This window comes from Amblyraja radiata, chromosome 6 (genome assembly GCF_010909765.2).
Source record: "Amblyraja radiata isolate CabotCenter1 chromosome 6, sAmbRad1.1.pri, whole genome shotgun sequence".
Lineage (NCBI taxonomy): Eukaryota > Metazoa > Chordata > Chondrichthyes > Rajiformes > Rajidae > Amblyraja > Amblyraja radiata.
Window position 1 is genome coordinate 99,064,464 of NC_045961.1, and position 22,450 is coordinate 99,086,913.

Consider the following 22,450-nt stretch of genomic DNA (forward strand, 5'->3'; position numbering starts at 1 on the left):
TAGACAAAAGTGCTGAAGAAGCTGAAGAAGCGTTTTGGCCCAAAACGTTGCCTATTTCCTTCGCTCCATAGATGCTGCCGCACAAGATGATGGTTATAGTTAAGAGACCACACTGCTACTGTTTCATATATATCAATGTATATATATTTATGATAAATAAATATATATATATATATCATTAATGTTTTATAATTGTTGTCATTTGAAATTTGCATTTAAGATTAAGATGAATTTAATTTGCATTTAAGATTAACTCGATCAGTCTGTAATACTACATTTCAGGATATAGAAACAAGGAACTGCAGATGCTGGTTTACAAAAGAAGAAACAGTGATGGAGCAATTCAGTCGGTCAGGCAGTATCCCTGGAGAACATGGATAGGTGACATTTCAGGTCGGGGCCCTTGTTCAGACTGATTCGAGTTTGGAGGGGAAGGGGGTAGGAAAGGACAAAATGTGACATATGGTAGGAAGACGCAGGTGAAGGGGGATATTGATAGGCTGATGGTTGGACAAAGGGCAGATATGAAGAAACAGAAGATGTGGGACAATAGGATTGAAGAGTTGCAAATTGGGAAGCCAGAGGAAGGATTGTGGGTGAAGGTGGAGGAGGAGAGATAAAATAGGTGTGAGCCGGATTGAAGATTTGTGAATAGTGAAGACAGAGGAAAGAATATAACTGGGGTGGGGGGAGGGGGGGAGGGGGAGTAAAATTGGGTCTGTGGGGCAGAAAGGGGAGGGCGAGCAAGCATTGTTAGAGGCAACCTAAACTTGGAGAATTCAATTATCATACCGTTGGGTTGTAAGCCACCCAAGCGGAATATGTTCCTCCAGTTTGCGTTTGGCCTCACTCTGGCACTGGAGCAGGCCCAGGACAGAAAGATCAATATGGGATTGGGAAGGGGAGTTGGGCAATTCAGGAGATGCCTTCCATCAGAATACGAATTGTTTGATTTTTTTCGTCAGGCATTGAGTTGTTATGATAATTATGGTGCCACTTGGGAAGCAGATCTAATAATAGCTTTCAAAAGAATATTACACATGCAATTTGGAAAAGAGAGTGAATGCACATCTATGGGAATAAATCGGGGACATGAGATTAATTGGATAATTCCAAGAACTGAATAATTCTTATTTGGCACAAGCTTGATTGGTTAATAGAACCATGCATTTCCCATGGTTCAAGTAAATTCTTGTGAACGTTACAACCTGATAGTAATAATGCGAACCTACTGTAAACCTTTTATATTTCAAATTCACTTAAAATATTTATTCTCCAACGTACCCAAAATTAAGATTGAGGATAATGGAAAAGCTTTGCAGGCGTTAGAGGGCAACTGAACAGTTGAGCTGTGTCACCCGTTAGCCATTTCCAAATAAGTAATTTTCTTCCCCCATTACTATTTGAGGACAGGACCGTGGCGCAGCAGCAGAGTTGCCGCCTTACAGCACCAGTGTCCCAGCTTCGATCCTGCCTGTTCGGAGTTTGTACGTTCTCCCCGTGACCGTGTGGGTTTTCCCCCGGGTGGCTCTAGTTTCCTCTCACACTCCAAAGACGTGCAAGTTTGTAGGTTAATAGGCTTCGGTAAAGATTGCAAATTGTCCCTAGTGTGTGCGATCGTGCTAGTGATCGCTGATCGGCACGGATTCGGTGGACTGAAGGGCCTCTTTCCGCACTGTATCTCTGAGCTAAAACACAACTATTAAACTATTATGTCAATGTATGCCAAAGCAAACTCAATGCAAGCATTTATTTCAAGAGGGCTTGTATACAAAATTAGGGATATAATATTGAGGCTCTATAAGGGGCTGGTCAGGCCGCATTTGGAATATTGTGAGCAATTTTGGGCACCATATCTGAGGAAGGATGTGCTGGCTCTGGAGAGGGCCCAGAGGAGGTTTACAAGAATTATCGCATGAATGAGTAGGTTAACCTATGATGAGTGTTTGTCGGCACTTGGCCTGTACTCACTGGAGTTTAGAAGAATGAGGGGGGTCCACATTAAAACAGACAGGATAGTGAAAGGCTTGGATAGAGTGGATGTGGAGAGGATGTTTCCACTAGTGGGAGAGTCTAGGACTCTCTAGTGGAAGAGTCTAGGAGTCATAGCCTCAGAATTAAAGGACGTTCTTTTAGGAAGGAGATGATGTGACATTTCTTTAGTCAATGTGTGGTGAATCTGTGGAATTATTTGCCAGAGAAGGCTGTGGAGGCCAAGTCAGTAGATAATTTTAAGACGGAGATACAGTAGATAGATTCTTGATTAGTACGGGTGTCACAGGTTATGGAGAGAAGGCAGGAGAATGTGGTTAGGAGGGAGAGATAGATCAGCCTTGATTGAATGGCGGAGTAGAGTAGACTTGATGGGCCGAATGGCCTATTTCTACTCCTATTCCTTATAACCTTATAAAGTTGTTCAAGGAGGCTTAGGTAGCTTTAATTCCACCCTTCGCCCAGGTGAAGTGTTGAAGTGTCATTGTTGAGAGGGTGCAAGTACAGAATGTCATGTTTTCAACAGCAGGGTCCAGTAAAACGTATAAAATAGGAATCTGGAACAGATTTTAAGATTGAATTCATTGATATAAAATAGAGAGAAAATTAAACCTGCATGAGCATCACGTTTTTAATCTGATGGAACGTATAAAGAAGGGTCCCGACCTGAAAAGTCAACTATCCATGTACTCCAGAGATGATGTTTGATCCAATGAGTTACTCAAGCATTTTGCGCCGCTTTTATTCCCAACTGTGTTGTATCTCAAGATTTCATTCGGTCACAATTCCACACAGAGAGCACCATGTTGTGTACATTTTCCAAAACAACACACTGCTGGAGGAACTCTGGGTCAGGAACCATCCCTGGAAAGAAATTGACAGAAGATGTTTAGGGTTTAGAAGTACAATTCACTGGATGTTTTCAAGAGAGAGTTACATTTAGTTCTTGGGGCTGGCGAAATCAAGGGATATGGGGGAAAAACAGGAAAGAGGTACTGATTTTAGATGAACAGCCATGATCATATTGAATGGCAGTGCTGGCTCGAAGGGCCGAATGGCCTATTCCTGCACCTATTTTTTTTGTTTCTATGCTTGAGTATATGACAATAAAACTCAACCACTTGATTTTGAAGCGTTCATGCATGGTGGAGGTATAATGTGGTCATAGAGTTATACAGTGTGAAAATAGGCCCTTCGGCCCAACTTGCCCACACCCGTCAACATGTCCCAGCTACACTACCTGCTTTTGGTCCATATCCCTACAAACCTGTCCTATCTATGTCTCAGTCTAACTGTTTCTTAAATGTTGGGATAATCCCTGCCTCAACTACCTCCTCTGGCAGCTTGGTCCATACACCCACCACCCTTTGTGTGGAAAAGGTTACCCCTCAGATTCCTATGAAATCTTTTCCCTTTCACCTGAAACCTGTCCTCTGGTCCTTGATTCACCTACTCTGGGCAAGAGACTCAGTGCATTGAAATGAATATTTCTAATGCATTTTAGATTTCTTTAAAAAAACTAACGTCTCCACAAACATATAACCCCTTTATTAATGTCATGGTTTGATGATTCTAAATTCAAATCAAAATGAAATATACGTCAAAAGGAGAACGCATACTTTCAAAATACTCAGATTTTTTCCCCCGAGCAAAACATAATTTGTATGACTTTGCAAAATCAGGAAATGTTATGATTATTTCGTGTCCTTTTTTCCAAAAGCAAACAAAAAAAAATAGCACTTGAAATTATCAAATGTGTCAAATTTTCTCGATCCGGGGGGGGGGGGGGGAGGGGGGATATAACTCCCCACTTTTTGAGGTGGGGGATGGCCTGTATTATTATCCCCCAGTTTTTAGAGGTTGAGTAATAACAAAAATAATAATCACCTGCACCTATCTCTCATGTAGGCCCTACATTTTCTTAAAAATACTTCAAACAAAATACATTGAAATCATACTTCTGCAATGCACTAACACATGATTTAAAAACATCAAATTTCAAAAAGTCCCGACCGTGGGAGTGGGGGACGCCCTCTCCCATACCCTCCACCCCACTCGGTCACTCCACTCCCTCGCCAGGTACCCCCAAGGCCAGTGATCAGTGATCGCATAGCCCCCTCCCCCCCCCCCCCCCCTCAGCGGGTGCAGCAGCATCTATGGAGCGAAGGAAATAGGCAACGTTTCGGGCCAAAACCCTTCTTCAGACTGATAGGGGGTGGCGGGGAGAAGGAAGGAAAAAGGAGGAGGAGGAGCCCGAGGACTGGGGGATGGGAGGAGACAGCCCGAGGGCTAAGGTAGAGGAGGAGACAGCAAGGGCTAACAAAATTGGGAGAATTCAATGTTCATGCCCGCAGGCTGCAGACTCCCCAAGCGGAATATGAGGTGCTGTTCCTCCAATTTCCGGTGTTGCTCGCTCTGGCCATGGAGGAGACCCAGGGCAGAGAGGTCAGATTCGGAGTGGGAGGGGGAATTGAAGTGCTGAGCCACCGGGATGTCAGGTAGGTTCTTGCGGACCGAGCGGAGGTGTTCGGCGAAACGATCGCCCAACCTCCGCTTGGTCTCACCGATGTAGATCAGCTGACATCTAGAGCAGCGGATGCAGTAGATGAGGTTGGAGGAGATACAGGTGAACCTCTGTCGCACCTGGAATGACTGCTTGGGTCCTTGAATGGAGTCGAGGGGGGAGATAAAGGGACAGGTGTAGCACCTCTTGCGGTTGCAACGGAAAGCGCCCGGGGAGGGGGTGGTGCGGGAGGGAAGGGAAGAATTGACAAGGGAGTTGCTGAGGGAGCGGTCTTTGCGGAAGGCAGACATGGGGGGAGCTGGGAAGATGTGGCGAGTGGTGGGGTCACGTTGGAGGTGGCGGAAATGACAGAGGATGATTTGTTGTATGTGACGGCTGGTGGGGTGAAAGGTGAGGACTAGGGGGACTCTGCCCTTGTTGCGAGTGGGAGGATGGGGAATGAGAGCAGTGTTGCGGGGTATGGAAGAGACCCTGGTGCGAGCCTCATCTATGGTGGAGGAGGGGAACCCCCGTTCCCTGAAGAATTAGGACATTTCTGATGCCCTGGTGTGGAACGTCTCATCCTGGGAGCAGATGTGGCGTAGGCGGAGGAATTGGGGGTAGGGGATGGAGTCCTTACAGGAAGCAGGGTGGGAAGAAGTGTAGTCCAGATAGCCATGTGAGTCAGTAGGTTTATAGTGGATGTTGGTCAGAAGTCTATCACCTGCGATGGAGATAGTGAGGTCAAGGAATGGTAGGGAAGTGTCGGAAATAGTCCAGGTGTATTTGAGTGCCGGATGGAAGTTAGTGGTGAAGTGGATGAAGTCAGTCAGTTGTGTGTGGGTGCAGGAGGTGGCCCCAAAGCAGTCGTCAATGTAACGGAGGTAGAGGTCGGGGATGGGGCCCTGGTACGTATTGAACAAGGATTGTTCGATGTACCTGACAAAGAGGCAGGCACAGCTGGGGCCCATGCGTGTGCCCATAGCTACGCCTTGTACTTGGAGGAAATGGGAGGAGTCAAACATGAAGTTATTGAGGGTAACGATCAGCTCCGCTAGGCGGAGGAGAGTATCAGTGGACGGGTATAGGTTGCTCCTCTGGTCGAGGAAGAACCGGAGGGCTTTGAGACCATCCTGGTGGGGGATGGAGGTGTAGAGTGACTGGACGTCCATGGAGAAGATGAGGGGGTGAGGGCCTAGAGAATGGAATGCGCGGAGACGACTGAGAGTGTCTGAGGTGTCTTGAACATAGGTAGGAAGGGATTTAACCAAGGGGGATATAATGGAGTCAAGGTATGTGGAGATGAGCTCGGTGGGGCACGAACAAGCAGAGACAATGGGTCTATCATTTCTTAATTCCTTAAATTCTGTTTAATATATATATATATAAATTTTTTTTTTTTTTTTTTTTTTTTCCCCCCCCCCCTTTATAGCATAGAATAGCACATTTTTAGTCAACTTGCATTGACCCCAAAGTGCTTCACATAATTACATCCACACACATATTGAAGCATTGCAGAATGTTTGACGAGTTTCAAATGCCAAAGCACGCATTGGAGCCCCAAGCAGGGGTTCAAGATAGAATGCAGGAGTATATTTAGACTGTAGGGATATAACATGGAAACAGGACCACCGTGTCCGCACCGGCCAGTGGTCACCCTGTAGGGACAATTTACAGAAGCCAATTAACTTACAAACCTGCACATCTTGGGGATGTGAGTGGAAACCGGAGCACCTGGAGAAAACCCACACAGTCACAGGGAGAACGTACAAACTCCGTACAGACAGCACCCGCAATCAAGATTGATCCCAGGTCTCTGAGGCAGCAACTTACCGCTGCACCTCTGTGCCATATCAGATGGAAATCGGTTATGGTGGGAGGGTTTGAGGAGATGAATTTGGGAGTTAAAGGAGCTACAGATCTTGAGGGCTACCCAGAAAGGAGTAAGAGGGATGCCAGTAACTGCAGATGCTGCAGGGTTAAGCAAAACACAAAGTGCTGGAGGAACTCAGCGGATCATGAGGCATCTGTAGGTAAATAAACAGGTGGTGCTTCGATAAACAGGACACTTTTTCAGTCTCGGGAGTATGGTTTGTGGAATGCAAAGTCAAACGAGCAACAGGGCCCAAATTAGTCAACCAGACCACATTAAATAATGTGTAGTGAGGAACAGCAGATGCTGGTTTATACCAAAGATGGACACAAAGTGCTGGAGTAACTCTGCGGGTTAGGCAACATTTCTGACTCACTGAGTTAATCCAGCACTTTGTGTCTATCCTCAATAAATATGTTGTGCTTCCATTTTAATCTGCATGCACAGCAATGTGGCTGAATCTGTCATATTGAAGGATTGATTTGAAAATATATTTTAATCAGAAATGGTCCACAGACTGCTATTTCGTTTAAAGGTAGAAAAATGTTTGATATTGAGATGAAGTTTCTGGTTATGGCAGAGTATATAAAAAAGATGACAAAGAGATATCTCTTCAGTTAGGTTTTTTTAAACTGTAATTTTTTCTTTTGCAGGAGTTTCTGGAGTTTTGGCATACAAATTGGCAAATGCATATCAAGAGATGGTTCTCACACTGTTTAACCTGCCACCATTGTTGGAAAACGTTAAGCGTTTCCAACGACAAAGTCAAAACATGTCGAATTTCTTTCCAGGAAGGTAAATAAGAGCATTGCAACAAGTTTTGGACAATAGACAATAGGTGCAGGAGTAGGCCATTCAGCCCGTCGAGCCAGCACCGCCATTCACATGATCGTGGCTGATCATCCACATTCAGTGCCCCGTTCCTGCCTTCTCCCCATATCCCCTGACTCCGCGATCTTTAAGAACTCTATCTTACTCTCTCTTGAAAGCATCCAGAGAATTGGCCTTCACTGCCTTCTGATTTCACTCTTGGTTCAAGATCCACTCTTTAACTTCCCCCTTCAGAATTACAGTAGCTTTCATTGCACAATTAAATGTTCTCACTGAATCCCGAGGTCAAGTTTAAATTCAATTGCAACTTTAGCTAAAGAAGTAGAGCAAAAATACTTAGATCCTAGATATGAATTTAAGGGGCAAATGAATCATATTAATTTTATTTGCGATTTGTCCTTTTTTGGGCAAATCATTTTGTTAGTTCTAGTGACTTGGCCACCAAAGTTGATTGAATGATGATTGCCATTGTGCTAAATTCCATGCTATAACTGCTGGGTGGCACAGTGGCGCCATGGTAGAGTTGTTGCCTTATAGTGTCAGAGACCCGGGATCGATCCTGTCCACAGGTGCTGTCTGTACGGAGTTTGTATGTTCTGCCCGTATCCTGCGTGTGTTTTCTCTGAGTTCTTCGGTTTCCTCCCACACTCAAAAGACGTACAGGTTTGTAGGTCAAGTGGCTTGGTATGATTGTAAATTGTCCCTATTGCCCCAAGGACATGGCAGACCAATTGAATAACTACTTTGGTTCTGTCTTCACTAAGGAAGACATAAATAATCTGCCGGAAATAGCAGGGGACCGGGGGTCTAATGAGATGGAGGAACTGAGTGAAATCCAGGTTAGCCGGGAAGTGGTGTTAGGTAAATTGAATGGATTAAAGGCCGATAAATCCCCAGGGCCAGATAGGCTGCATTCCAGAGTACTTAAGGAAGTAGCCCCAGAAATAGTGGATGCATTAATGATAATTTTTCAAAACTCTTTAGATTCTGGAGTAGTTCCTGAGGATTGGAGGGTAGCTAATGTAACCCCACTTTTTACAAAGGGAGGGAGAGAGAAAACTGGGAATTACAGACCAGTTAGTCTAACGTCGGTAGTGGTGAAACTGCTAGAATCAGTTATTAAAGATGGGATAGCAGCACATTTGGAAAGTGGTGAAATCATTGGACAAAGTCAGCATGGATTTATGAAAGGTAAATCATGTCTGACGAATCTTATAGAATTTTTCGAGGATGTAACTAGTAGAGTGGATAAGGGAGAACCAGTGGATGTGTTATATCTGGACTTTCAGAAGGCTTTCGACAAGGTCCCACATAAGAGATTAGTATACAAACTTAAACCATACGGTATTGAGGGTTCAATATTTATGTGGATAGAGAACTGGCTGGCAGACAGGAAGCAAAGAGTAGGAGTAAACATTTTTTTTTCACAATGGCAGGCAGTGACTAGTGGGGTACCGCAAGGCTCAGTGCTGGGACCCCAGCTATTTACAATATATATGAATGATTTGGACAAGGGAATTGAATGCAACATCGCCAAATTTGCGGATGACACGAAGCTGGGGGGCAGTGTTAGCTGTGTGGAGGATGCTAGGAGGCTGCAAGGTAACTTGGATAGGCTGGATGAGTGGGCAAATGCATAGCAGATGCAGTATAATATGGATAAATGTGAGGTTATCCACTTTGGTGACAAAAACAGGAAAGTAGACTATTATCTGAATGGTGGCCGATTAGGAAAGGGAGAGATGCAACGAGACCTGGGTGTCATGGTACACCAGTCATTAAAAGTAGACATGCAGGTGCAGCAGGCAGTGAAGAAGGCGAATGGTATGTTAGCATTCATAGCAAAAGGATTTGAGTATAGGAGCAGGGAGGTTCTACTGCAGTTGTACAGGGTATTGATGAGACCACACCTGGAGTATTGCGTACAGTTTTGGTCTTCACATCTGAGGAAGGACATTCTTGCCATTGAGGGAGTACAGAGAAGGTTCACCAGACTGATTCTTGGGATGTCAGGACTTTCATATGAAGAAAGACTGGATAGACTCGGTTTGTACTCGCTAGAGTTTAGAAGATTGAGGGGGGATCTTATAGAAACTTACAAAATTCTTAAGGGGTTCGACAGGCTAGATGCAGGAAGATTGTTCCCGATGTTGGGGAAGTCCAGAACAAGGGGTCACAGTTTAAGGATAAGGGGGAAATCTTTTAGGACCGAGATGAGGAAAACATTTTTCACACAGAGAGTGGTGAATCTCTGGAATTCTCTGCCACAGAATGTAGTTGAGGCCAGTTCATTGGCTATATTTAAGAGGTAGTTAGATGTGGCCCTTGTGGCTAAAGGGATCAGGGGGTATGGAGAGAAGGCAGGTACAGGATACTGAGTTGGATGATCAGCCATGATCATATTGAATGGCGGTGCAGGCTCGAAGGGCCGAATGGCCTACTCCTGCACCTATTTTCTATATTTCTATGTTTCTAGTATGTGTAGGATAGTGTTAGTGTGGGGGGATCGCTGGCCGGCCCGGACTCGGTGGGCCGAAGGGCCTGTTTCTGTGCTGTATCTCTAAACTAAACTAAACTATATCAGGCAAGATTTTAATATTTAATTTTTATCTTCCTCCTGCCCAAAAAAGGAAACATCTTCACAGACGATATACCGCAGGCAGAACTTTACATTCTTGGACATGTTCTGCATTAGTGGAAGGAAGACAAGATCGATCTCTTGTTAAGCAAGCTCTCTCACAGATGCAAACCAGGTAATACAATGTCCCTCAATCTGCTCTCCGTTGGAAGTTCTCTATCTGCTCAATCTTTGAATTACGGGGAACTTTATTTGCCTTGGGTTGATCTATTGATAATTTCTTTGCATGGGACATGTTGCGGTGTGGGCAAGTTGGGCTGAAGGGCCTGTCTCCATTCTGTATGACTATGGCTCAATAAACAGATCTGATAACAGTATTTAAATGTAATTGTAAATAATGAGCTTCACTTTAGAAAAAAGCTTTAACCAATTGTCAGCAGGTAATCTGATAGAACCCCAGAATCTGTTGAAAAGTGGGGAATATGCTTTATGCCCAATAAGCACAGGGCACAAAAGACTAAAACACTTTAATCAGAGGGTTGTGAATCTGTGGAATTATTTGCCACACAAGGCTGTGGGACCAAGTCAGTGGATATTTTCAAGGCAGAGATAGATTCTTGATTAGTACAGGTGTCAGAGGTTATGGGGAGAAGGCAGGGGGGTTAAGGGCCTGTCCCACGAGCATGCGACTGCATGCGGCAAGCGCGACCAAACCAAAAGCGGGGGCCGCGCGGTGGTCGAGTGATCCCGTACGAGTTGACGTGAAGTTCGAACAAAGTCCGCGGGAAGTTCGCGCTAGGCATACGCCATCAAGACGCTGCGTACAGCATCGAGACGCTGCGTACGGCTTCGAGACGCTGCGCATGCCCGTCGAGGGCCTCAATGCGGCTGCGGGTTGGCAGGCCGTTGCCGCGCGGAATTTTTGAACAGTGTCAGTTTTTCGGAGCCCCGCGCGATGTTGGGACCAGCTCCGCACAACTCCACACGGCTCCGGCGATCGAAGTGGGACCGGCCCCGCAAGGCCGTACGGCTCAAGCGACCACGTTAGGTCGCGCATGCCGCATGCAGTCGCATGCTCGTGGGACAGGCCCTTTAGGGGGGAGAGATAGATCAGCCATAATTGAATGGCGAAGTAGACTTGATGGGCTGAATGGCCAAATCACTTATGACATTATCCTATCACTTATGACCTTATTAATCCAATGTGTGTGCACCAGACATTGTGTAAAAATGCTAAATTGATTATAATTAGTGCTTTTTAGCATCTGTTTGCTATTCAGTACAACAGGCTGCTCAGCCGACTCGAGTTCTTCACTGTTCCTCGAAACAGCTGTTGATGAGGAAGCAAAAAAAGCCTCTGGGAACAGTGAAAAATGTTGCTACTAAATCTCTGCGGAAGCCTTTCTCAGGGTCAGAGATGAGCGTGGGTTTATGTTTGACAACGGAATCTGAGCCAAAGAATTAAGAAGATTGAAAGGGTGAAGGAATGAAATAGAAAGTCAAGGAAATAATAGAAAAAATAAAGTAATGGGGAAAATAATAAGTGTGGGAAAATAATAAGCAAATGAATGATTTTACTTCGGAGTCACGTGAGTGACTACGTGAAGAACCCGCTCAGTGCGCAGGCGCGGCCATTACGCCAGCAGTGCAACAGCGGCTGCCACGGGATTTAGGCTCTCCCGCTACAGAATGAAACGGACCGTCAGGTGAGTACCCTGAGGTCGGGTTTCTTTTACAGGTGAGCCTATTTCTGCTTGTGTTTTTTACAGGCAGAGAAAAAGGCTCTGGAACAAAACTGTCCCCCGTTCAAGGAGGAACGTTTTCCCGTCGGGGAGGGGGGCAGCAACAGGCGGTAGGAGCGTTACCCGGTGTTCCTCTATTCCCCGACACCGTGCCGAGGCCAGCCCGCTAGCACCTGAGCAGCGGGCTGGATGCATAGCCACTCGAGAGGCATCCGGCAGGTGTTCCCGATGTCGGACGGGACGTCTCTCCACCCGCACGGGGGGAGAGAGAGCCGCCTGAGCCGCTGGAGCGGCTCACGGAGCAGATGCCTGCGAGACGCGCTGCTTGAGGGGCGCTCTCGCTACTACAAGGCACAAAAGCTCCAGAAGAAGGCGGTAGGAACAATTACCGGGCGCACCGCTATCCCCATCACCGCGCCGAGCCCAGTCCCGCTAGTGCCTGAACTGCGGGCTGGATGTCTAGCCATCCAAACAGGCATCCGGCCGGTGGCGTCCGATTCGTCGGACGGGGACATGTCTCCACCTAAATGGAGGAGAGACAGCCGCCTGAGCTGCATCCAACAGCTATTGGAGCAGCTCCAGCGAGATGCGCAGAAAGAGCGCTCTCGCGGAGGGAGGTCAGGCACCCCCTCCACAGTGTTTCATGCACTGCCCTCTGCTCCCTCATTACTGGAGGCTAGCATTGGTGACCAGGGCTGGGCTGGTCTGGAACAGGGGCAGGCGGACGAATTCGGGAGTATGCCAGGGGTGCAGGAACATGAAGAGCTGTTGGGTGTGATGGACCGCTTGTAGCAACCCCACGGGCTGGAGCACCGCTGGAACCAAGAATGGCGGCCAGCATCAACCATTACTGGAAAAGGTGCTCGCTGAGGTGCTGAAACAACACACAGCACCAGAAAACTGTGAGGCCCTCAAAGTAAAAAATGTCAACAGCCAAATCTGGGGGCATGTGGGTCACACATCCGGACCCAAAAACTCAAGCTACAGCGGATCCTAAGGCTCCTGACGTCGGCCATCACAGCCTTTGCTCGTTCCGTGGAGACCACGGAGATGGATACCTGCCAGCAGGATGTGCTGGCATTAATGTGTACCACACAATTTGAGATCAACAATCTCCGGAGGGAAACATAAGACCTGCCCTCAATCCCAAATTTGCTGGCTTGTGTAAAGCCCCAGCTGCGGAGACGGACGCGCTGCTATTTGGGAAAGATTTTATTAAAAAACTGAAGGAGATGCAGGAAGCATCAAAAACCTTTGGCCTAATGAGGGCAGGCCCCGGGACGAGCAAACCAAGACCTCCGATACCCAAGCGGCAGCACCCCACGGCATCCACCAGTCGACGTCCGCAATATGGGACTGGTGAACGCTTGGGGTCCGCACATTATCCCCAAAGATCTTTTTAGATCAGGGCCCGCAGCGGACCCTCTGGAAAATGCGCCTCCCCCCAACATCGCCAGCACGTCAGAACAAAATCTTCAGGAAAATGAAGAAACAGAATCGCCAATAACCATGGAGGTAGGTGGGTCTGGTCCCTACCAGCATATAGAGAATAAGGGTGCTTTATTAACAGGGGGGAGATTACACTTGTTTAAAGAAGCATGGGGTATGGTCACGAGTGACAAGTATATACTCAACAGCATTAGTGGATATAAAATACAATTCATGTCAGAAAAAACGCCGCCAGTTCAACAATGGCCCCAAAGGGTATTTCTCCCTCCGTCAAAGAGAAACGTGAGGGACAAGCTGAACTGGTGAGACTTATCACAAAGTGGGTCATCGAAAAGACCAAACATGAACCTTTGGAATATGTATCGAATATATTCACTAAAACCAAAAAAGATGGTGGCTGTCGCATCATCATTGACTTAACATCACTAAACAAATTTGTTAAGTATATACATTTCAAAATGGAGACATATGTTACTGCCAAACAACTGAATTCCAAAGGACACTTCATGGCAAGCATTTATCTTAAAGATGCTTACTATCTAGTACCCATATACAAGGATCATCGCAGATACCTAAAATTTATCTGGATGGTACAAAGCATTGCCCTATGGGCTAACTTCAGCCCAAGATTATTCACCAAAATATTGAACCCAGCCATGGCAATACTAAGAAAACAAAAACATATTGTCATGGCATATCTGGAGGATATTCTGATAGTAGGGAAAACGATGGAATTGGCTGTGGCAGCAGTATCAGCTACAAAACAGCTCCTCGAAACTCTGGGGTTCGTCCTACATCCAGATAAATCTAAGTTGAAGCCATCCACTATCATGGACTACCTGGGCTTCACAATTAACTCAGTCCATATGACTGTTACCTTGCCAAAGGCAAAAATGGTTGAATTAGCACAATCATGCAACAAATTAATGGTCAACGAGCGACCAACTATTCGACAAGTAGCAAGAGTAATTGGGGAAATGGTAGCAGCATTTCCGGCTACACAATTCGGACCTTTGCCCTATCAAAAAATTTACAGAGAGCAAAGGTACGGGCAATAAAACGACATACAGGTCACTATGATCGTGTCATGAACTTACCCACTGAAGCAATATCAGAGCTACAGTGGTGGGCAGAAAACGTTTGGCATAGTTTCAGCCCTATCTTTATCACTAACCCTACTTTAGTTATTCAAACAGATGCCAGTGCTCAAGGCTGGGGAGCGACTAACTCCATATCCAGCACAAGTGGCAGATGGGCTAACCTAGAGTCATCATTACTACTTACACTGGGCATTAACTATCTAGAGATGTTGGGCGCCTTTTCTGGTTTAAAAGCATATGTATCTAATATGCAGCACTTGCATGTTCGGTTACAAATTGATAAATACTACGGTGATGGCTTATATTAACCATATGGGTGGCATAAAATCATTATCATGCGACAAATTGGTCAACATGATTTGGCAATGGTGTGTCGAAAGACATATTTGGCTATCAGCTACTTACCTACCAGGTAAGCTAAACACCCATGCCATGAGAAAATTAAACGCCTGGGTTGCAAGTTTGAACAGACCTTACCTGGAACTGGGATTGTCCAAACAAACCATCACCACCATGTCGGCATCCCTTCGAACATCCACCAAGAGGCAGTACTTAACCACCATCAAAAAAGGGAGAAGTACTGCCAGGAAACAGGGACAACATACACGATGTAGGGATCAGCTACCGTGCCATCAACACAGCGCAGAGTGCTCTTTCTGCTTATCTCAAACCAGCGCCAGGACAACAGGCGATGGGATCCCATCCACTGGTGGTAAAACTGATGAAGGGCATTTACAATATCAAGCCCTAAGCCCAGGTATACCCATATTTGGGATATCAGTGTGGTCCTGACATATCTCAGGGAATGGCCACCAGCCAGATCCCCCGGCCTCGAGCAAGCTACACTAAAGACGCTCATGTTGATGGCACTTGTATCCGCTCAGAGGGTCCAGTCACTACACCTATTGCGACTGGACAACATGATCACAGCTCCAGACCAGATCTGTCGTTATCCAGCGACTGGTCAAACAGAGCAGACCAGGAACACCTAATCCAGTCGTGGCTTACCCACCAGAACCACGGTTATGTGCCATGACCCACCTACTATCCTACATAGACACAACCAGAATATTCGAGGGAGATGAAAAGCCTTGTGGGTCAGTCACAAAAACCTATGGTGGGGTACGAGCCAAACCATTGCGAGATGGCTCAAGCAGGTGCTAGAAACTGCTGGGATAAACACTAACATGTACAAATTTTATTCCACCAGGGCAGCATCCATGTCGACGGCTAAAGAATGGACATGCCTATAGACCACATCCTGGCTACAGCAGGATGGTGGGAAGGGAAAAGACCGTTCAGAAATTTTATATTAAGCCGTTGGCAAAACCTGGTTTATTTTCAGTAAAGATTTAAGAACTGCAAATATTTAATTTAAGCCCAGGGGAGCAACTTAATTCTTTGTTGTTATTGTTTAAAAAATACCATTGTGTTTTTCTACAAATAGACTCATTGGTTCATTACGATAACACTTCCTCCCTCAAGAACTTCGGCAGTGAGTGAAATGAAACTGTTACACGGTTTGAAATCACAGAGCTTTGAAATCTTCACGTAGTCACTCACGTGACTCCGAAGTAAAATAGTAAGATTAAACGAGAACTTACCAGTTTGAAGTTTGATCTGTATTTTATGAGAAGTTACGATGAGGATATTACGTGCCCTCCGCTCCCACCCTCATTATATGGATCAAACTAATAAATTGATGTCTCCTTATCTTTACTATGTTTACTTCAAAATAACTGTGTCTATCTGTGATTCCACACCGCTGCTTGGAAGTATGCCGCGCCTGCGCACTGAGCGGGTTCTTCACGTAATACCCTCATCGTAACTCCTCATAAAATACAGATCAAACTTCAAACTGGTAAGTTCTCGTTTAATCTTACTATTCTAGTTTAGTTGAGGGATACAGCATGAAAACAAGCCCACCAAGTCCACGCTGACCAGCGATCTCCATACACTAGCACTATCCTACACACTAGGGATAATTTACGATATTTACCCAAGCCAATTAACCTACAAACCAGTACGCCTTTGGAACGTGGGAAGAAACAGGAGCAACTGTGAAAACCCACGCTGGTCACGGGGAGAATGTACAAGCTCCATACAGACAGCATCCATAGTCTATATCGAGCCCAGGTCACTGGTGCTGTAAGGCATCAACTCTACCGCTGTGCCACCATGCCACCCGCTTTGTGAGACCATTTGCATTGATATGTTCTTTCGTACAAAAATAATGGATTTTGAACATTTGCAAGATATCGGCGAGACCAAGCGCAGGCTCGGCAATCGTTTCGCTGAACAACTCCGCTCAGTCCGCCTAAACCTACCTGATCTCCCAATTGCTCAGTACTTTAACTCCCCCCTAATTCCCAACCTGGCCTTTCTGTCCTGGGCCTCCTCCATTGTCAGAGTGAGCCCAGCACAAATTGGAGGAACAGCCTCATATTTCGCTTGGATGGCTTACACCCCAGCGGTATGAACATTGACTTCACTAACTTCAAGTTGCCCTTGCTTTCCCTCTCTCTCCATCCCTTCCCCCTTCCCAGTTCTCCCACCAGTCTTACGGTTTCCGACTACATTTTGTTCCGCCCACTCTCCTGACTTCAGTCTGAAGAAGCGTCTCGACACGAAACGTCACCCATTCCTTCTCTCCAGAGATGCTGCTGCCTGTCCCGCTGAGTTACTCCAGCATTTTGTGTCCACAAGATGTAGAGGTTTTAAATTTAGAACCAGTGGCTCCTTTTTCCTCTGTTCTTGTTTAAGGGCATTTTATTCTAAAACATTTATGGATTTTGGCTAAAGTACTTCTCCACTGATCTAACATTCTCCATGCTGTTACTTTTTGTAAGATATTGCAGATTGTGGAATTTGAGTTATTCAGTGAACGTACTAAGCTTGTTTAAAGTTACAGCAGAATCAAGATCAACTGGGAAAGTAACCACAGGCGCGACAGATGGAATTTAACTTGGATAGGTGAAAAGTAATTAATCTTTTGAGAAATTAAATCAGGACAATTTAAATATTCAAGTATCTGGGTATTCAAATTACGAGAAGACACAAATCATTATTTAGTGTCAATTTTATACCACTATTAAATAAACTGAATGATATGATTAAATTTTGGAAAACACTTCCGCTCTCATTGATAGGTAGAATTAACGCTATAAAAATGACTTTCTTACCACAATTAATATATTTGTTTCAAGCGATCCCAATATATATTCCAAAATATTTTTTCAAAAAACTAGATTCCACTATCACTAATTTTATATGGGATTACAGAACACATAGAATTCAACGAAAGCATTTGTGCAAATCTAAAGAAGTTGGGGGTTTATCATTACCTAACTTTATGTATTACTACTGGGCAGTGCATATTAAGAACATAATGTACTGGCTGGATAGTTCCACTCAGCAGTTGGAGTGGATAAGAATGGAGAAAGAGGAGTGCTATCCGCACGATATAGGAACGATCCTGCTCTCACCGATAAAATTGAATAGTATAATATATAAGAAGAACCCAATTATTCACAATATAATAAGAATTTGGAAACAAATAAAAGTATCCTTGAAATTAAATAATTTATCAGTACTAACCCCACTATTGAACAACCCCGCATTCAAACCTTCTCTCATCGACAACACATATCAACAATGGGATAGACTGGGGATTAGGAAAGTAGAGGATATGTATGAATTGGGCAAACTGTTATCATTTCAACAATTAAAATTAAAATTTAAATTGAAGGATAATCAATATTTTAAATATATACAGGTATGTGACTTTATGAAGAAATATACACATAGATTTCAAACTATATTTTTAGACCCTTTAGAAGAAGCAATGAATATTAAGGCTGATTCACAAAAATTAATATCATACTTTTATAATAATATATTATATAGAGAATCACCCTCAACAGAAGCACTAAGGGAAGATTGGGAACATGAGCTAATGATAAAGATCTCGAAGGATAGATGGGAAAAGTATTTGATGAATACACATAACTGTTCTATTAATGCAAGACATAATTTAATTCAATTCAAATTATTACATAGACTATATTATTCAAAAACGAGGTTGAATAAATTTTATCCAAACGTCTCTCCCAGATGCGATAAATGTTTGTTTCAAAACGCTAATATAACACATTCATTTGTAGGATGTACAAAGGTGAATAAATTTTGGAGTGATATATTTGATATATTTACAAAGCTCTTCAAGTCAAGAATAGAACCCAAAATGGAATGGATTATATTTGGAATAATAGGAGAAGATACCAATTTAAATAAAGCCCAAAATGTTTTTTTTAATTATGGGTTAATAATTGGAAAGAAATTGATACTTAAATTTTGGAAAAATACAACCATACCAACTGTTAAAATGTGGATTAGGAATATGATGGACATAGCACGCCTTGAAGAAATTAGACCGACTAATAGATAAATATGACCAATTCTTAAGGAGTTGGTCTCCTTTCATCGACTTTTTGGAATCATGTGATGCAGTGGTACCATAAGGATTGCTGATTTCAGTTCATGACGTGGATAGATCTACATCTCCGAATATAGATTTGAAAATTTATCTTTTAAGGGGCCTTCTCTTCTATTTCTACTTTCCACTTTTTCTTTTGTATTTTATTTTTTTATTTTTTATATACACACTTCACATTTTTCTACTCTCTACCATCTATTTTTCCACTCTTTCCCCTTTCTATTGTTTTCTTTTTCTTGTCTTGCTTACTTCCTTCTCATAACATAAAACTAGAGGTTGTACATAGAATGGATTACGGTATGACATAGTTGGCACCTAAAATTAGGTGCCACTGTATTGTTTTGTATTGTATTAACTTCTAATAAAATAAACAAATTTAAAAAAAAATAAATAAAAAAAATAAATAAAAAGTTACAGCAGAATCAAGATCAACTGGGAAAGTAACCACAGGCACGACAGATGGAATTTAACTTGGATAGGTGCAAAGTAATTAATCTTTTGAGAAATTAATCCAGGACAGGACATGCACGGTGAATGCCAAGGCCGTGGGGAGTGTTGTAGAGCAGAGGGTATTTTATTTTTGTTATTAGAGATACACGGTGCAAATAGGTCCTTCAGCCGATCGAGTCCATGCTGACCATCGATCCCCCGTAAACGTACTATGTTATCCCACTTTCGCATCGTACGCAGTAGGATCAATTTACAGAAGCCAATTTACCTACAAGCCTGCTTGTTTTTGTAGTGTGAGAAGAAATGAGAGGACCCGGAGAAAACCCAACTAGTCATAACGAGAATGTACAAACTCCGTACAGACAGCACCCTTAGTCAGGATCGAACCAGGGCCGGTGGTGCTGTGAGGCAGCAGCTCTACCGCTGCACCACAGTGCCGCCCTAGTCACCTTCAATCCGGATAGGAGTTGAGAGATGGTGCTGGAGGTGTAGAAGACGGTGGTTAGATTGTGTGCAGATCTGTTGGCCATGTTCTCAATAGGATGTGATTAAGCTAGAGCGGGTGCAGGGAGAATTGCCTGAATTGAGTGCTTTAGTTATAGGGAGATACTGGATAAGATGGGATTGTTTTCCATGGAACTAAGAAGGTTGAGGTGTAACATAGAGGCTTATAATACCATGAGGAGCATAGATAAGGTGAATGGCCATGGTCTTCTTCCCAGAGTAGTGTTGTCTAAAATTAGAGGATGTCTGTTTAAGTTGAGAAGGGAAAGATTTAATGGGGACCTGAGGATCACATTTTCACACAGAGGGTGTTGAGTAGATGGAAAAATCAGCAAAAAGAAATGGTAGTGGCGACTGCAATTACAAAGTTTATTGGACATTTGAACAAGTTTATGAGTAAGAAATTTTTAGAATATGGGGCAAACACAGAACAATGGGACTAATTCAGATTGGTATCGATGAGTTGGGTTGAAATGCTTTATGACTCTTTCATAATGACTGAAATAATTCACGTTCCTAAGTTATAGGAGCAGAATTAGGCCATTCAGCCCATCAAGTCTACTCTGCCATTCAATCATGGCTGATCTATCTTTCCCTCTCAACCCCATTCTCCTGCCTTCTCCCCATAACCCCTGATTTTAATGCCCCTGTCCAATTTAGGAAACCTGAACGGAAACCTCTGGAGACTTTGCGCCCCACCCAAGGTCTCCGTGCGGTGGGGCGCAAGGTGGTTCCCCAGGTTGCAGGAAGTGGAAGGTAAGACCTTCCACTACCTGCAACCTCCGGCAACCACCTTCAACAAGCATCGCAACCGGCTTCGACTAAAAAAATTACCGATTTTTAAAACGGCAACCTATCGCGGCCAGTTTTGAATTTTTTGAAATAATCGCCGGAACATAGAAGAAGCGGAAACCACTTTCGACCATTAGGGAGACTGACAAAAACCTCCGGGAACCGCACGGAAACCTTGGGTGGGGCGCAAAGTCTCCAGAGGTTTCCGTTCAGGTTTCCTAAGTGGGACAGGGGCATTACTTATCAAGAATCTACGAAGCTCCACCATAAAAATATCCTGTGACATGCAGGGCCGTCTTAATGCATGGGCACGCTGGGCAGTTGCCCGGGGCCCCAAGAGCATAGGGGCCCCATGCTAATCTATGTATTGTAGAATGTTATTGTAGAACATGAAAACGGAGAAGAACATCACAAGTGCACGAAGGCATATTTGATTCGGCATAAAGAAAGTGGAAGTGTGGTGGCCCCAGTTCACTGCTTTGCCCGGGGGCCTAGAATGCCATTAAGATGCCCTGTTGACTTGGCCTCCACAGCTTTCTGTGGCAATGGATTCCACAGATTCACCACCCACTGACTACAGAAATTCCTCCTCATCTCTTTCGTAAAGGTACTTCCTTTTTACTGAGAATATGGTCCGAGACTATCCCACTAGCGGCAACATCCTCTCCACATCCACTCTATTATAAGCTTCCATTCCATTTCCCAGCAGAGAGATATCTTGTTGTGTCTTGCTGTGTAGTTAATCCATGCATTGAAGATAGACAGAAAATGCTGGAGTAACTCAGCGGGACAGACAGCATATCTGGACTGAAGGAATGGGCGACCTTTCGTGTTATCTAAGGTCCTTCTCATACTCGAGCACCAGAGAGGAAATTAATGCAATCTGCCACTTTTCCCTTGTTTTGTTCTTGTTTCCAAGTTTTTAAGTTCCACTTCATGGGAAATCATTTCTCTTGTTCGTTGCATACTGGCTTTTTTTTAATTGTATTTGAATTGAGATAGGTTTGGCATAGGTTTAAGGTGAAGGGGAAAACATTTAAGAGGAATCTAATGAGGGGTGTCTTTCCCACACAAAGGATAGTGGGTGTATGGAACAAGCTGCCAGAGGAGGTAGTTGAGGCTAAACCCAAAGTTTAATAAACCGTTAGACAGGTACATGGATATTACAGGCTTGGAGGGATATGGGCCAAATGCTGGCAGGTGGGACGAGTGTACTGTAGCTGGAAAATTGTTTAAGAAAGAACTGCAGATGCTGGAAAAATCAAAGGTAGACAAAGAATGCTGGAGAAACTCAGCGGGTGAGGCAGCATCTATCGAGAGAAGGAATTGGCGACGTTTCGGGTCCAGACCCTTCCTCAGTGATCTGTCTGAAGCAGGGTCTCAACACGAAATGTCGCCAATTCCTTCTCTTCATAGATGCTGCTTCACCCGCTGAGTTTCTCCAGCATTTTTTGTCTACCCAGTAAAATTGGAAAATGTTAGCCAGTGTGGGTAAGTTGGGCCGAAGGGTCTGTTTCCACGCTGTATCACTCTATGACTGTATGAGCTTGCATCGATTGATTAATGGAACAATCTTCCTTGGGTTTTCCAGGATGTGGACTTCTCCTGACTGAGATTGTGCTGTATGATCGGAAGACCAAACCCTGCAGAGCCCTCCTGCAGAACCTCGGCTTGATGATGGAGAGTGAAGGGAAGGAGAGGAGTGGGTCCGAGTACAGGAAACTCCTACATAACCACGGCTTCACAAACGTGCACATCAAACACACAGGAACTTTTCTGGATGTCATTTTTTGCACAAAGCAGAAATTCTTCTCACAGAAACTAGTTAGTGGTTTAATACAAAGGAAGCAACTTCAGATGCTGGTTTAAACCAAAGATAGACACAAAATGCTGGAGTAACTCAGCAGGACAGGCAGCATCTCTGGAGAGAAGGAATGGGTGACGTTTCGGAGTCTGAAGAAGGGTCTTGACCCGAAAGGTCACCCATTCCTTCTCCAGAGATGCTGCCGGTCCTGCTGAATTACTCCTGCATTTTGTGTCTATATTTGGTCTTTTAATATGTTTGTTTGTCACTCTCATTGGGGGTGGCAGCAACATTCAAGCCAACTCAACGTTGTACATTCTGTAAAATGAATGCAATA

At 44.4% G+C, this 22,450-nt stretch overlaps 1 long non-coding RNA gene across 1 annotated transcript; it reads left to right on the forward strand.

Annotated features, from left to right (window-relative positions):
* The first annotated feature begins 7,073 nt into the window (after window positions 1–7,073).
* Window positions 7,074–22,156, forward strand: LOC116974637. The gene is made up of 3 exons (XR_004412404.1): window positions 7,074–7,163; window positions 9,830–9,952; window positions 21,901–22,156. It is a non-coding gene; the product is annotated as an uncharacterized LOC116974637 (long non-coding RNA).
* The last annotated feature ends 294 nt before the right edge of the window (window positions 22,157–22,450 follow it).